Here is a 14,463-nt window from a genome sequence, read left to right as displayed (position 1 = left end):
AGGTGGGGTCGGTTGCAGTGAGGAGGCTCCTGGCTCAGTTTTCTTTCTGAGCGGTATTAGCACAAACTGAAAGCGTTCTCACATTAGTCCCAGAACATAGGAAGACATAGTGATGGCTCACAGGGATTTCTTCTGTCGTCAGAGCCTTCGGAGTTAGGTTTCAAACTTAAATTTGCATGCACAAAGTTTTCATCATGACACAAAAGACTATGTTATCATCTTTGGAGTAAGCAGCTATGGAAAATGGCACAATTATCACCATACTGTTATGTCAGTAGCATACAGCATTTTTTGGTACGTGGACTAAGGAATCTTGAAAACATGTTGGGGGGGGGGGGCAAAGCTCAGTGCTTGCCCAGCTTCAGGCTCCAGGTTTGATCCCCAGCTACACACATGCACACAAATAAACAAAGAAAATCAAGAAGACTTTTTCTATTTTTAAAATCAGAAAAAAATAATATTCTTGCATTTTTAATTAAAACTAAACTAATCTAGTCTACAAACATACAATAATCAAAAGAGTGGATATGAAACAGCAAACCTAATTGTAAGTGCCATGTAAACTATACAACTTCTCAAAGAAAACCTAAAAGAAAATATTTGGGATCTTAGATTGAGGATAATTTTCTTAGGTATTTCACAAAAAGCATGACCCATAAAAAATGATAAACTGCACTTCAAAATTAAAAAACTTTGCTCTTCAAAATATTCAGTTATGAACATAAAAAAAGACACAAACTGAGAGGGCATATTTGCAAAGCAAAAAAAAAAAAGTTTGGATCCAGAGTATATAAAGAACTCATAACTCTGTAATAATCAGTCAAACAACACCACATAAAAATGGAGATGCTTTGAAATGATACCTCATCAAAGAAGATATACAGATCATAAATTAATGAATAAAATGTGCTCCAGGGCTGGGGACACAGCTCGGTGGTAGAACTTGTTAGGCATGAACGTGCCCGATGCTCTGGGTTCCATCTCCAGAACAGTTCTTAAAATTGATCATATTGAGTGTTGGTATAAAAGAGCAGTTGGAATTCTCATACACTGAAGATAAGAATTTAAAATGGTACAATGATTTTGGAAAAGCAATATGGCAGTTTCTTAAAAAGTTAAACACACAATTCAGCCATTCCACTTCTAGATATTGATTCAAGAGAAATGAGGACAGATGTCCAAACAAGGACTTGCACACAAATATTCATAGTGGCATTATGTGTAAGGGCACAACAATGGAGACAACCTAAATGCCCATCAACTGGTGGCTGGATAAACAAATTGTGGTGTATGGATACAGAAGAATACGTCTCACAATTTTTTTTCTTTTGGGTACCAGGAATTGAACCCAGGGGTGCTTAATCACTGAGTCACATCCTCAGCCCTTTTTATATTTTTTATTTTGAGACGGTCTCTCTAAATTGCTTAGGGCCTCACTAAATTGCTGAGGCCGGCTTTGAACTTGTGATCCTCCTGCCACAGCCTTCCAAACTGCTGAGATGACAGGTATGCACCACTGCTCCTGGCCATACTTCTTGCAATTTAAAAGTAATGAACCACTGATACAAAGTAGTAATTGACAACAAATTAATTGAAGAGATTACAAATCCCAAAACAGATCTAAGTGTGGCTAGGACTTTTACATATAGTCAAATGCACTTTTAAAAAAAAATTTTTTTTTAGTTGTTGATGGACCTTTATTTAATTAATTTATTTATATGTGGTACTGAGAATCAAACACAGTGCTTTACCCGAGCTAGGCAAGCACTCCTCCACTGAGCCACAATCCAGCCCCTCAAATGCACTTTGGATGTAGTTTTATCATTTTTTAAACCAAAACATAGTCTCTTGGAAGCACTACCACAACTCAGAAGAGCCCCCTCACCCTAAAAATTTGCCTCCTGCTGTCACATTATAGCCAGCCCCTCTCCCCAAGACCTCTCCAAGAACCTGTCTGTTCTCTAAAGTTTTGCCTTTTCCAGAATGTCATATAAATGAGACCAACAGCATGGAGTCTTTGGGGTTTGACTTCTTTCACTTAGCATAATGTGTTAGAGATTAAAGGATTTAAAAAAAGTTTAAAAGTTTAGTAATTGGGGTCGTGTTGTAACTTGGTGGTAGAGCGCTTGCCTAGCATGTGTGAGGCACTGGATTCGATTCTCAGCACTGCATATAAATGAATAAATAAAAAATAAAGATCCATCGACATCTTAAAAAATGTTTAGTAATTTGTCACATTTTGGAAGAAAGTAATTGGACAAACTATAAAAGGTATATGATCTTTGATTCAGAAGACCCTGGAATCTGTTCCCTCTTGGGCCGGAAGATATCAGAAGCTGCTAAGGTCATGTTCAGAGACCTCAGGTGCCAATCTGAAGCAGCCAAATGTAAGGAATAATAATAATAATAAAGAGGAGACAGAGAGACAAGGTGTAGAGGCAGGGAAGGTGGCAGAGTGGCTCCTTGTTTAAGTGACCATGTTTATCTATATCAATAGGTTACATTAGGTTATTAGTACCATAACCACATTATTGTTTATATATAGTTACATTTTTATAGTTATAATATGTAATGTTAGGAAAGTCCATTGTCTGTTAGGCGGGCAGATCCAGGAGCACTAGAGCTTGGTAAAACCTTGTAGTTATCTAACAAACAAGTTCCTTTATTCCCAGGAGTTGCATGGAGGGCATTACCATAGCAACCGGGCATCCTATGCCTTTGCACAGAAACTTTCCCAGGCACCAAGCATGCCACAGCCCTGAGGTCATCAGGGACCCTAATCCCAAACACAGCTCCCTTTTCTTGTTTTTTTAAAGCCTTTTGGATAAAATATATATATATATAAAATTTAATGTTGGTGGAGGCAAAAATAGGGTAAACATTGGCAACATCAAGCACAACATAATAATTCCAACATTAATAAGTATCCACCTATAAATAATTGTTTGACACCAGTAAAGTTGGATAACCACAAAGTTAGCCAATCCAATAAGTCTAAACCTCCATCATCTTATTGGACCTTATCAATGATATCTTTAAAGTAATCTAACTTCTTTGAAATAGAATTACTATTATCACTTAAGTTAAAGCAACACATATTATTAAGCTCCTGACAATCTTTTATGATATAATAATAACAAATAATTAATTGCAGCCCAATTTTAAAGTATGGCTTGATGATGTTGTTTTTGTTCTTTATTAAGTATATTGATAGTCATAGAGGTATGATTGGTGTTTTTTACCATAGCACAGGACAGTTTTATAGTTGTTTTGTAAGCCCCAACAACTAGTCTAGGCATACCCACTAAGGAAAATGCCAAAGCTTTAAATTTTGTCTTAGAGAGAAGGTTTACTGAATCCATCACAGTTTTCATCAAGGGGAGTAGACCTTTAGGAATACGTTGCACAGGATGGTGGGGATGGCAAGAACACAGTTAGTCTGCTAAGACAACAATGGGTACTATGAGGCATTTTTGTAGGTATAATAACAATTTTATCCAAGTGAACCCAGATACTATAATGGGTTTTAGAAGTCAAGGAGTCTGAGTGTACTGAATTTCCCACTGCTGGGGTACAACAACAGAACAATGGTATTATTAAGGTCAAAGTGTTTACAGAGTTTTGTGTGAGTGTAGCAGTAAAGCAGTAACTAAGTTTTTCGGAGTCCTTTTTAACCTCATTTGAGCCAGCCGCTGTTGAGCTGGTGTTGTTATTGATTTTCTAACCCCTCGAGTCACTGGAAGTCTGGTATCTTGGGATCCTCTTTTAGCCTGTCTTCCCTTTTGAGGAGAGTGATCATTGTCCTTTTGTTTGGTGGGTTTCTCCTCATCTATAATCAAATGAAACTTGGGGGTCAGGTTATGAAGTCCCTGATGTCTATTCATAACTGATAGGTCTCACACTCCGTGCTGGAATCCAAACTGGACCTGTTGGTGTGAGCATAGCCGTCTATCCTTTTCCCCATGGAACCAGAGGCATAGGGTCCTGTCATCCTGGGTCTGTTTGGGAATAAAATGTCTATCCAAAGCAGATGACTAATTGTGAGTATTAACTTTGTATTATATGTTGAGTGCATAAACTGTAAACAAAACAATATTTAAAGCATTATTTATATGAGAGAGGCTAGTTCCCCTTTTTTGTTTTATTTCAAAAGGCAAGATTTAATGGGCTGGGATTGTGGCTCAGCGGTAGAGTGCTCCCCTAGCACGGGCGGGACCCAGGTTCCATCCCCAGCACCACATAAAAATAAGACATTGTGTTGTGTCCATCTATACCTAAAATTTTTTTTAAAAAGGCAAGATTTAAGAGTATGATGTGTTTGTTTAACCAAAGTCTGTTCGGTAGGATTATGAGAAATTTTATGATTTAAAATTATATTTTATTGATTATAAAATTGTGTAAAAGCATGAGATGTATATGTAGGGGCATTATTTGTTTGTAAATGAATAGGCTTATCCATGTGGCAAAACAAAATAATAAATGAAAACATGTAAGTAGATCCTTATTAGACTTTGGTAGCCCAAATGAACCCAGAATAAGTATCAATAAAAACATGAAGAAAGGAGTAGGGACGAAAGGAGGGAAATGGGTAACATCCATTTGTCGACATGTATTAGAACGTGGGCCTCGTGGATTTACCGATTTTCACATAGGGCCCTGAAAGGTGAGAACAGTTGTTGACTATAGCATGAACCTGTTGAGAAGAGATGGAAAACAGTTTTATTAGTGATTGAGCATTTTGATGAAAAAATCCATGGGATTTCACAGCATCTGAAAATAAAGGACAAAGGGATTTCACAGCTTTATCAGGATGAGTGTTACCTTCCATCAAAGGCCCAGGAATCTTGGTGTGGCTGCATATATGAGTAAAGAAGATAGGAGACTATGGCCCAGTAAAAGAGTTTGAAGGGTTAAATAATAATAATAAGTTGGAATTTAAACAAGGACATTACGCAGATACAAAAATAAGAGGAACAAGTTTAGTAATATATTGAGAATCTGTAATAATGTTTAAAGTAGTAGAAAATAGTCTTAGCACCAGGACAATGGCAGGTAACTCAGCTTGTTGTGGAGAGATTTAAGGTAGGGCATAATAGTTAGTCCATTTATCGTTAATAAGAACAGATATTATTCCTCTTTATTTACCTCTATTTGTATATATCTTTAATCCATTTATAAGAGGAATGGTAGAAATTAAGGAAGAAGGGAAATGTATAACCTGATATAACAAAGAGAATTGTCCATCATGAGGCATGTGAAAATCAATTGGTGCTAAAAAAATTGTTAATAAAACTTGATAGTAAAGGAAGAACTGTAAATATTGGAGATACAAATTTTTTTATAAGTAAGGTATAAAACATGAATGTCCATGCCTATTAAGGATAAATTATTACTGTTATCTTATTAAGGATAATAGTAAGAGGTAAAATATCACAGCCTGAAAAATGAGGACAATATAATTATTTTAACATATATATATATATATATATATATATATATATATATATATATATATATATATATATATATATAATTTTTGGTTATAATAGTAACTACTGTTGTAAAATCATAGTGTGTTTTAACAAAAACTATCAAAGACAATGGCACATTAGATATTGAAAGTTGATCCACCATTATTGTTGATAATCCTTATAAATTTTTTGTAAAGCCTTTTTTAAATAAGGAATTAAATAAAGAAAGGAGGCAGCATTCTGTTTCTTTAACAACTGGAAAAAATGAGAGATCAGTTTGGCATCAGTTGTAATTTTTAATTTATGTATTTAAGAAACTATATGAAGATTAATTTTTATGTTAAATTTAATTTACTTATTTTAATTGTAATATAAAGACATAAGAAAAGCATGATTAATACTATTAATCATCCCTGTTTTGTTTAAGAAAAATTTTAGAAGTAATGGATATTATATTTTAGATATATTTTAGAAATTAAGACTTTATTGTTTGGTCACATAGAAAAACCCATAAGTTAGAACCTTAAAAACATTTATATTTTTGATTACTTTGTATGAATTAGGTTATTTTTAATTTAAATTTTAATTTTTATTTATGAGTGCTCATTTGCTTAAATGTCAATTTTGATATCGGTTACATGATATATAGATATAAAACAGGCCTGTAAAATTGGAAATTAGAAATCTTAACAGGTATCATGGATACTGAAATCAAGAGTTTCAGGTTAGCTGGCATTTTTGTCATTGATACTTATCAGACTCATCACCAACATAACTGCATTTATATCTTTTTAAGGATTTATTAAAAGAAATTTTGAATGTATTTGAGAGTCAACTCTGGGAAAATTGGCATTTGGATAAAGACAGAATGTAAAAACCTTTATACTTAGATAAAATCAGATTGATCAGAAAAATATATCAACTTACATAGAATACTTAAAAACTTACATTATCGTAATACTAAGTTTTTTTTTTTTTTTATCAGGTCAGAGTGTACTTTTGGCTTAGATAAGAGTAAGTTGGAAGACTGTGAAATTTTTAAGAAAAAACTTTTTTAAAAAAGAAAGCTTTGTACATTTAGAATGTTTTTACTTTTTTCTTTCTGTGACATTAGGGAGGAACTGGTCAAGAAAGCCAGCTGAACACAAGATAAGACAGCCAGCCAAGTAGTTTCCATCTAAAAGAGACACTTTTTTTTTTTTTTGCCTTAACTGGTTTTTCATAAACCTGGTAAAACTTGTAGGTCTTGTAATCTACATTTTAAATATAAGGCTAGGAAAATTAGAGCTCTAACAGAAGTTAAAAGTAAGTAAAACTGTTGTAACCATTTTTTTAAATAAGATAATTCTCTTAAAGTATGGTGCTATAGTTTACATTTTTTGTGTGTAGAGTTGTTTTTTCTTTTTGTTTTAAATCTTGCAAATCTTGTAACAGTTTCCACATATGGTTGAATATACCTAATGATTTGTTGTGGATTGGAAAGGACAGAGCATGGTAGCCACAGGGAGCTTTTGGACACTTGTTTATTTTTGTTTCCTTTGCCCCAGACCAGGGTGGCCTCTTGAGACCATGCTTAAAGCCATACCATTAAAGTATTTATTACCTGATATTAGTATTTGTGTTCGGTAATTCTGTAATTGACTGTTCATTTAAACAAAGAATTAATTTCAGTCTACTGTACAGTAACTGATAAGCATGTTTTAATGACAGTAGAGTCAAACCTTGTATTTCCCCTTTCATTTAAAGGTTGTAACTCTTTAAATACAGCAAAAGGTAACTGTTCATATTTTGGTTGGTTAGCAGAATTTATCTTAATAGGACAGATAAAAAGTTCTGAGACTCCCCTTCCCCCACAGCTTGTCGCAAACACTCAGTTAACTGGGACCTAGCTGGGGGCGGGGCGGCTGCCACAGCTGGCCACAGAGGCGATGGCAGTGAGTTAGTTAGAGGAGTCACATGCATGGGAGGCTCCAGGACAGCTCAGGGCAGAGTGTTGTTGCCAGGACTGTGCCACTGCTGTGGGGGGGGACGGCAGGGGATTTGAAGGGGGCACGTAGCGACGCACAGAAGGAGAAAAGCAGGCAGGTTGATAAATATAGGTTTTTAGCAATTGTCTCTCTACAAAAAACAAGTTTGAAGCACAGGAATAGAAGTTCGTGGCTTCTCATGTAGTGTTTCACCTATTTTCTCCCAGCCTTTCAAATTTAGTGTGCCACTTTCTGGATAAAAAGGACAACAAGAGCTTATCTCATTGGCAAGGCAGTAAGATCAGCATTATTTACGGTATGTCCAGCCTTATGACACAGGAGAGAAAGCTTGGCCTGATGACGCCGTTGAGCGTCAGATAGAGAATTACCCAAAGCCTAATGATTAGGATACCAGCCCATGAAAGAGACAAGCTTCAAAAGCCTGTTCCAGGCAGAAGTTCCCCAACACCTGTCAACATCCAGAAGGGTCTCTATTAAGGCAGATTTTATTGTCCCAAACTCTCTGTGGACTGGGAGGCTTTTGGGGAGAGAACTCTTCTCACACCCCACGTTGGGCGCCAGGTGTAAGGAATAATAATAATAACGAAGAGAAGACAGAGAGACAAGGTGCAGAGGCAGGGAAAGTGGCAGAGTGGTTTTTTGGTCCAAGTGGCCACATTTATTTATACCAATAAGTTACATCAGGTCATTAGTACCATAACCACATTACTGTTTAGAGTATTAGTAAGGCTGTTCATCTTATAGTTACATTTTATAGTTATAATATGTAATGTTAGGAGTCTTGTGCAGTTCTCAAGAAAGTCCATTGTCTGTTAGGTGGGCAGACCCAGGAGCACCAGAGCCTGGTGAAACATTGTAGTTATCAAGCAAGTAAATTCCTTTATTCCCAGGAGTTATGTCCTAAGATTAAGGTGAAGTTGATAAGACTCTGGCATGGAGGGCATTACCATAGCAACCGGGCATTCTATGCCTTTGCACAGAAACTTTTAAGGCACCAAGCATGCCACAGCCCTGAAGTCATCAGGAACCCAAACACAAAACCCCTGTGGGGGGCCGTCGGGCTGAGTGACCAGCATTTTCCTTTCCTGATCAGTTGAGGCTCTGTCGGTCACTTCCAGTGATCTGGCCACATTCAAAGTGGCCCTAGACAAGTGCCTCAATCCTTGAAGTAGCAGAAAGTGTCTTCATATGTTGGCATGCCTTCCTGCAGTCCCGTGGATCGAGCTACGCTCACCTGTTCCTTTGTGATATTAACCCTTTACCCTGTTTGGGATAGAATGTTCCCTGGAAACGCCCTTTGTGTGTCCCCTTCTCTTGCTCTGCCTTTGGGTATGGCCTTCCTAAATGTCAGTCAACCTGCTGACAGCACACATCATGAAGTTAAACTCAGCCCCCTGAAACCTGACCCCTGGCCTCATTTGAATAGCTTCTCCTCAATAAAAGGGGTCAGCACTCTCTCTTTCTGCAGATCCTTAAGGTCAGAGGAGCCATCAAAGGACCCCCAAAGAAAAAGGTATCTCTGTCTCTTGTGAGGTTATTTCATGAAGCCCAGTTCCCCTGGAATGACCCTGAGTATTTTTGTTACTGGGAACGCAACAACCCCTACGGCCAAATATGGGATAATTCAAGCTTAAATAAGAAAAACAATTGCAAAAGATTGAAAAATCATCAAATATATTTAAAGTCACAACATCATAATGATTTTTTAAAAATTTTATTAATTTTTAATTAGCTTTTGCAGTGCTAGAGATGGAACCTGGGGACTTGCGTATACTAGGCAAGCGCTTTACCACTGAGCTCCAGCTCCAACCCCTCTTAGTTTGACAAATAATCATATATATTTATGGAGAACAATGTGATGTTTTGACACATGTGTACGCTGTGGAGTGAACAAATTAGGGTAATTAGCCGATTTAGTTTTTTTCTCCTGGGTCAGACTATGCACCTGCACCTTTGAGGCTTGGGGATAGAACTCTAGTTTGAAAGTCTGGTGTCAATAAGGAAAGGTAGGGATGGAGTTGTTACTTGCTTCCTTGGTATGGAATTTGCAGATTCAGGGTGCTTGGAATTACCTGATTCCTTCTAAACGTTTTTACTGCAGTTCTTGATTCTTCCAAGCTTTCTCAATTGATGCCCTAAATTCCACATGAAAAACCTGGAAATTGTATCATTCTAACTATATTATGCTTCTAATTTTCAGCTGCCCCAGTAGCCACAGGGGTAGGAAAAAATTCTTGTAGGACCGGTTAGGAGTTACTGTTCTGTGTCCTGAACCAGGAATTTAAAGCCCTGAGCTTTTCATTTTCTTTAAGCTGTGCAGAGAAGTTAAAAGCATTTGACTTCTCCTCACAAGACACTGATTAATTACAAGGAGAAAAGCCATCACTCTGCAGTGGAAAAGCTCAGGAGATACAGCCTCAATCAAGCAATTAAGGTTAAAATCATCAGTAATCAAACATGTCAACATCATGTACTCAAATGACTGAAACTTGAATCTCTCACCAATAAGCTCTTTGAGTTTTAAAGGCAACAACTGCCATAATAAGTGTGAGCCTCTGCACCGTTTGCCAGGACAGGCAGGAGAACCCATCCCTCCCTCCCCAAAGAACCCACATCGTAATCCCCAGAGCCTGTGAATATATTCTCTTATGTGACAAAAGGGACTTTTGAGATAGGATTAATTTAGGGTTCTGGAGATGGGGAGATGATGCTGGATTATTTGGGCAGATCCAAACTAATCCCCAGGGTCTTTATAAGGGACCAGAGTCAGAGAATCTGAGAGGCATTCCTCTGTGGATTAGAAGACAGATAAAGGGCCACAACCCAAGGGATGCAGGTCCTCTAGAGAAAGGAGGGACGCAGATGGCCCTCTGGATCACTCAGAAGGCACACAGCCCTAACAACACCTTAAGAGACACTCGCTCAGACTTCTGACCCCCAGAACTGTCAGATCATCTGCCTTAAGTCACTTCCTCTGTGATCTTTTTGTTATGCTCAGCTTTCTGGGTTTCCAGCAGGGCCCGAACCAAGGCTATGGAGCGAGCACTCTGCTTCTCAGCCCTAGGCCTCCGTGGATCCTGTGGGGCCAGGTGGAGAAACTGTCTGGAGCTTGTGACAAGACTGAGTAAGAGAATTGCAGCTTGCTCTCTGTTGTTGATATCATTGCTGTGGCTGGCTTTGAGCTCGAGATCCTCCTGCCTCAGCCTCCCAAGTCTTTGGGACTACAGACATCACCACTGCACATGGTTAAGGCACAGAACTTTCCATCATATTGAGACACCCCAGGCTGCCCTTTTATAACCATACCCACTTCCCTTTCCCAATCCACTTTCCCAGCATCCTTAACCCCTGGAAACCTGCTGCCCTTTCTGTAAATTTGTCATCTTCTGGATATGATATAAATGAAATCATACAGTCTGTAGCCTTTGGGGACTAGCATTTTCACCCAGATGGCCGATGCACCAGAAGTTCATACATTTTCACTACCTAGTACTATCCCATGGTATTTACCATTTAACAGATTGGTTCTCATCATCCATTGAATGACATCTGGGCTGTTTTCAGCTTGAGGTTATTCTGAAAAATATGCTAGAAACACTGTGCACAGGCTTTGTGTGGACTGTTTTCATTAATGCCCAGGGGTGCGATTGCTGGGCTTTGCGTGCCAGCTGCAAGTTTAGTTTTGTCAAGAAGTCGCCACCTCCCTTTTCCAGAGTGGCTGCACCATTTTACATTCTTACCAGCATGTACCAGTGACCCAATTTCTCTGTGTCATCGTCAGTATTTTGTATTGCCTGTGATCCATTTTGAGTTCATTTGTGCCTAAGGCATGAAACTTAGACTGTGGCTCAGTTTTTGTCTATGTGTGTTCGGTTGCTGCACCACTGGTGGTGGAAAAGGCTGCCTTTCTTCCATTGAATAGCTTTTGAACTTTGTCTGAAATTATTGGGTGCATTTGTGTGGGTCTGTTTCCAGGTTTTCTATTCTATTCCGTTGACTCACGTATCTCTCCCTCTGCTGATATTGCAGTCTTCTCTATTATAGCTATGGAGTAAGACTTGAATTCTTTTTTTTTAAATTTTTTTCAGTTGTTGTTGGACACATGCCTTTATTTTATTTATTTTTATGTGGTGCTGAGGATCGAACCTAGCACCTTGTACATGCTAGGCAAGTGCTCTGCTGCTGAGCCCCAGCCCCAGCCCCAGCCCCAAGACTTGAATTCTTAAAATGACTCTCCTCCACTAACTTTTTTTTCAAAATGATTTCAGCTATTCTGGCTCTTTTTCCTTTTCATATAAATTTAATAATCTCAACTATAGCTGAAAAAACATCTTGTAGGGCTTTAGTAGGAATTGCATTAATCTATGTATCAATTTGGAGAGAACAGATATCTTTGCTATGTTATCTTCCAATCCTTGAATACAGCACATCATATATTTGGCAAGTTTTTCTTTTTCCCCTTCCCCCTTCCCCCTTCTCCGTCTCCTTTACTTGTTTTTATTTTTTTGAGTGCTGGCCCCTCACCCAGGGCCTCACACAAGCTAAACAAATGCTCTACCAGTGAGCTATGCTCTCAGCCCTCTCTTCATATATTTAAATCTTTGATTTCTTTCACAAGATTTTTGTAGTTTTCAGACTATAATTCCTTTACATGTTTTGTTAGATTTTGTGAAGAGCAAATGAGCCTTGGTCATTGGAGGCAAAAGCCAAACCTGGGAAAACATTCCTTGCCAAGGGTGGGATGCGTGCACAGCTTTGACACTCCCCTCTGATATCAATAGTCATCTGATGTTCCAGTACAGTGGGTTTTCTGGGTACAGCAGGACAGCTGCAGGATGTTCCTAACACTAACAGCAGGAGAGCCACAAGATGTTTCTAACTCTGTAACTTCTTAGTGCCCAAAGAAGCCTCTTGAAACCTTAAAGAAAACATAGAGCTTCTGTAGTTTAACTTCCTGATGAGACCCTATATAATAAACATGCTGAGCTAGTTCTGGGTCACTGTTCCTCCATCCGAGGACAGTGTCCCACCTGGCCCCATTCTTCTTAATGTCTCTGCTTTTCTGACTCTGTGTTTTTCTTTGAGAAACTTTGTTGTTGCTGTGCTGGTCATGGCAAGATTCATATCCATTTTCTTTTTGTTTTGAACAATTACAAATGAGATTATATTTTAAAGTCTGTGTCTATGTGCTCACTGACAGAATATGAAAATATAATTGAATTTTCATATTGAGCTTAGCTCCTGAAATTTGTTACTTTCTACTTATAGGAGTTCTGTTTTATAGATTTCTTGGGATTTTTCTATGTAAATAAATATGTCTTCTGCATATAGGGACAGTTGTATTCCTTCCTTTCCAATCTACATGTCTTTTATTTCCTTTTCTTCCTTTATTGCAGTGACTAGAACTCGCAGCACTAAGTTGAATAAATGGTAGACCTGTTATGGTTTAGATGTGAAGTGTCCCCCCAAAAGCTCATGTGTGAGACAATGCAAGAAGGTTTAGAGATGAAATGATTGGGTTATGAGCGCTTTAACCTGATCAGTGTGTTAATCTCCTGATAAGGATTAACTGAGTGGCGACTGCAGGCAGCAGGTAGGTGTGGCTGGAGGTGGGTCATTGGGGGCTTGCCTTTGGGGTATATAGTTTATCCCTGGCAAGTGGAGTCTCTCTCTGCTTCCTGATCATGTCCTGAGTTGTTTTCCTCCACCACACTCTTCCGCCATGATGTTCTGCCTGATCTTGGGCCCCAAGGAATAGAGTTGGCCTTCTTTGGACTGAGACCTCTGAAACTGTGAGCCCCCAAATAAACTTTTCTTTTTCTAATTGTTCTTTTAATTGAAGCAGCAAAAAAAAAAAAAAAAAAAAAAAAGCTGACTAAAACAGGACCTAATGCTCCTGTCTTGTTTCCAATCTTAGAAGCCATTCAGCTTTTTCCCATTAAGCGTAATGTTCACTATAGGATTGTGGGGTGGGGGGATGTTCTTTATTGAGTTGAGGGAATTTCCCTCTGTTCCTGTTTTCCTCAGTCTTTATTGTGAATGAGCATTGAATTTTGCCAAATACTTTTAGTATCAATTGATATGATCATGTAATTTTTTTAGTCTGTATTATGGGATGAATTGTGCTCCCCCCAACTGAAATTCATGTGTTGAAGTCCTAACACCAGAATGTATCCATATTTTAAGATACAACTTTAAAGAAATAATAAAAATGAGGCTATTAAGCTGGTCCCGAATATTTTGTGAATAATATCCTTATAAGAAGAAAAAAATTTGGACACAGAAACACAGTGGGAAAATGATATAAAGACTTAGGGAGAAGGAGGCCCTCAGAACCCACCTTTGCCAACACCTTGACCTTGGGCTTCTAGCCTCTAGAACTGAGAGAAATACATTTCAGTTGTTTAATCCACCTGGTCTGTGGTCACCATGATCTCTTCAGAAAACAATTCATGTTCTGTCAAGAAACCATTTCTGGCTTGCTCTTGACCCCGGGGCCAGACCAAAAACCTGATGATATGACATCAGTGACCACCCAAATTCGGATGCCCATAAGAACCGGGGTTTGACGGATCCACCAAGCCAAGCTTGGGCACACAAAGCCGTTCTCCATCATCAAGTGCAAGTTGTGTCTGTGAGATCACACGCAGAAGGCAGCCTGAGCACCTCTCAGTCTGATGAGCAGGGAGTTCACACTTTCAGTGTCCCTGTACATTCCCTGCATGGCCACAGATCCTCAGCCCCCACCCAAGAGGCAGATGGAGCATTCTGAGCCTGGCCAACAGAGGGTTCTGCATGACCTGCTGCACTAGCTGGAAAGGAACCACTGTGGCTTTACTGCCAGGGCACAGTTATCACTAAACCACAGTGGGAAGGGACAGCTCCAAGAGGGTAATTTTGAGGGACATGTTCAGTCCATTTGGTTTGGAAAGAGAGATGGTCTTTACTATAGCACTCCCCGCACCCCCGGCACTGAAGATTGAGCACAGGGCACTCTACCACTG

The sequence above is a fragment of the Marmota monax genome, unplaced genomic scaffold, assembly GCF_021218885.2.
Source record: "Marmota monax isolate L192 unplaced genomic scaffold, Marmota_monax_Labrador192_F-V1.1 WCK01_AAM20220418_F8-fsc00038, whole genome shotgun sequence".
In the NCBI taxonomy this organism is placed as follows: domain Eukaryota; kingdom Metazoa; phylum Chordata; class Mammalia; order Rodentia; family Sciuridae; genus Marmota; species Marmota monax.
This window is presented reverse-complemented; position numbering follows the sequence as displayed.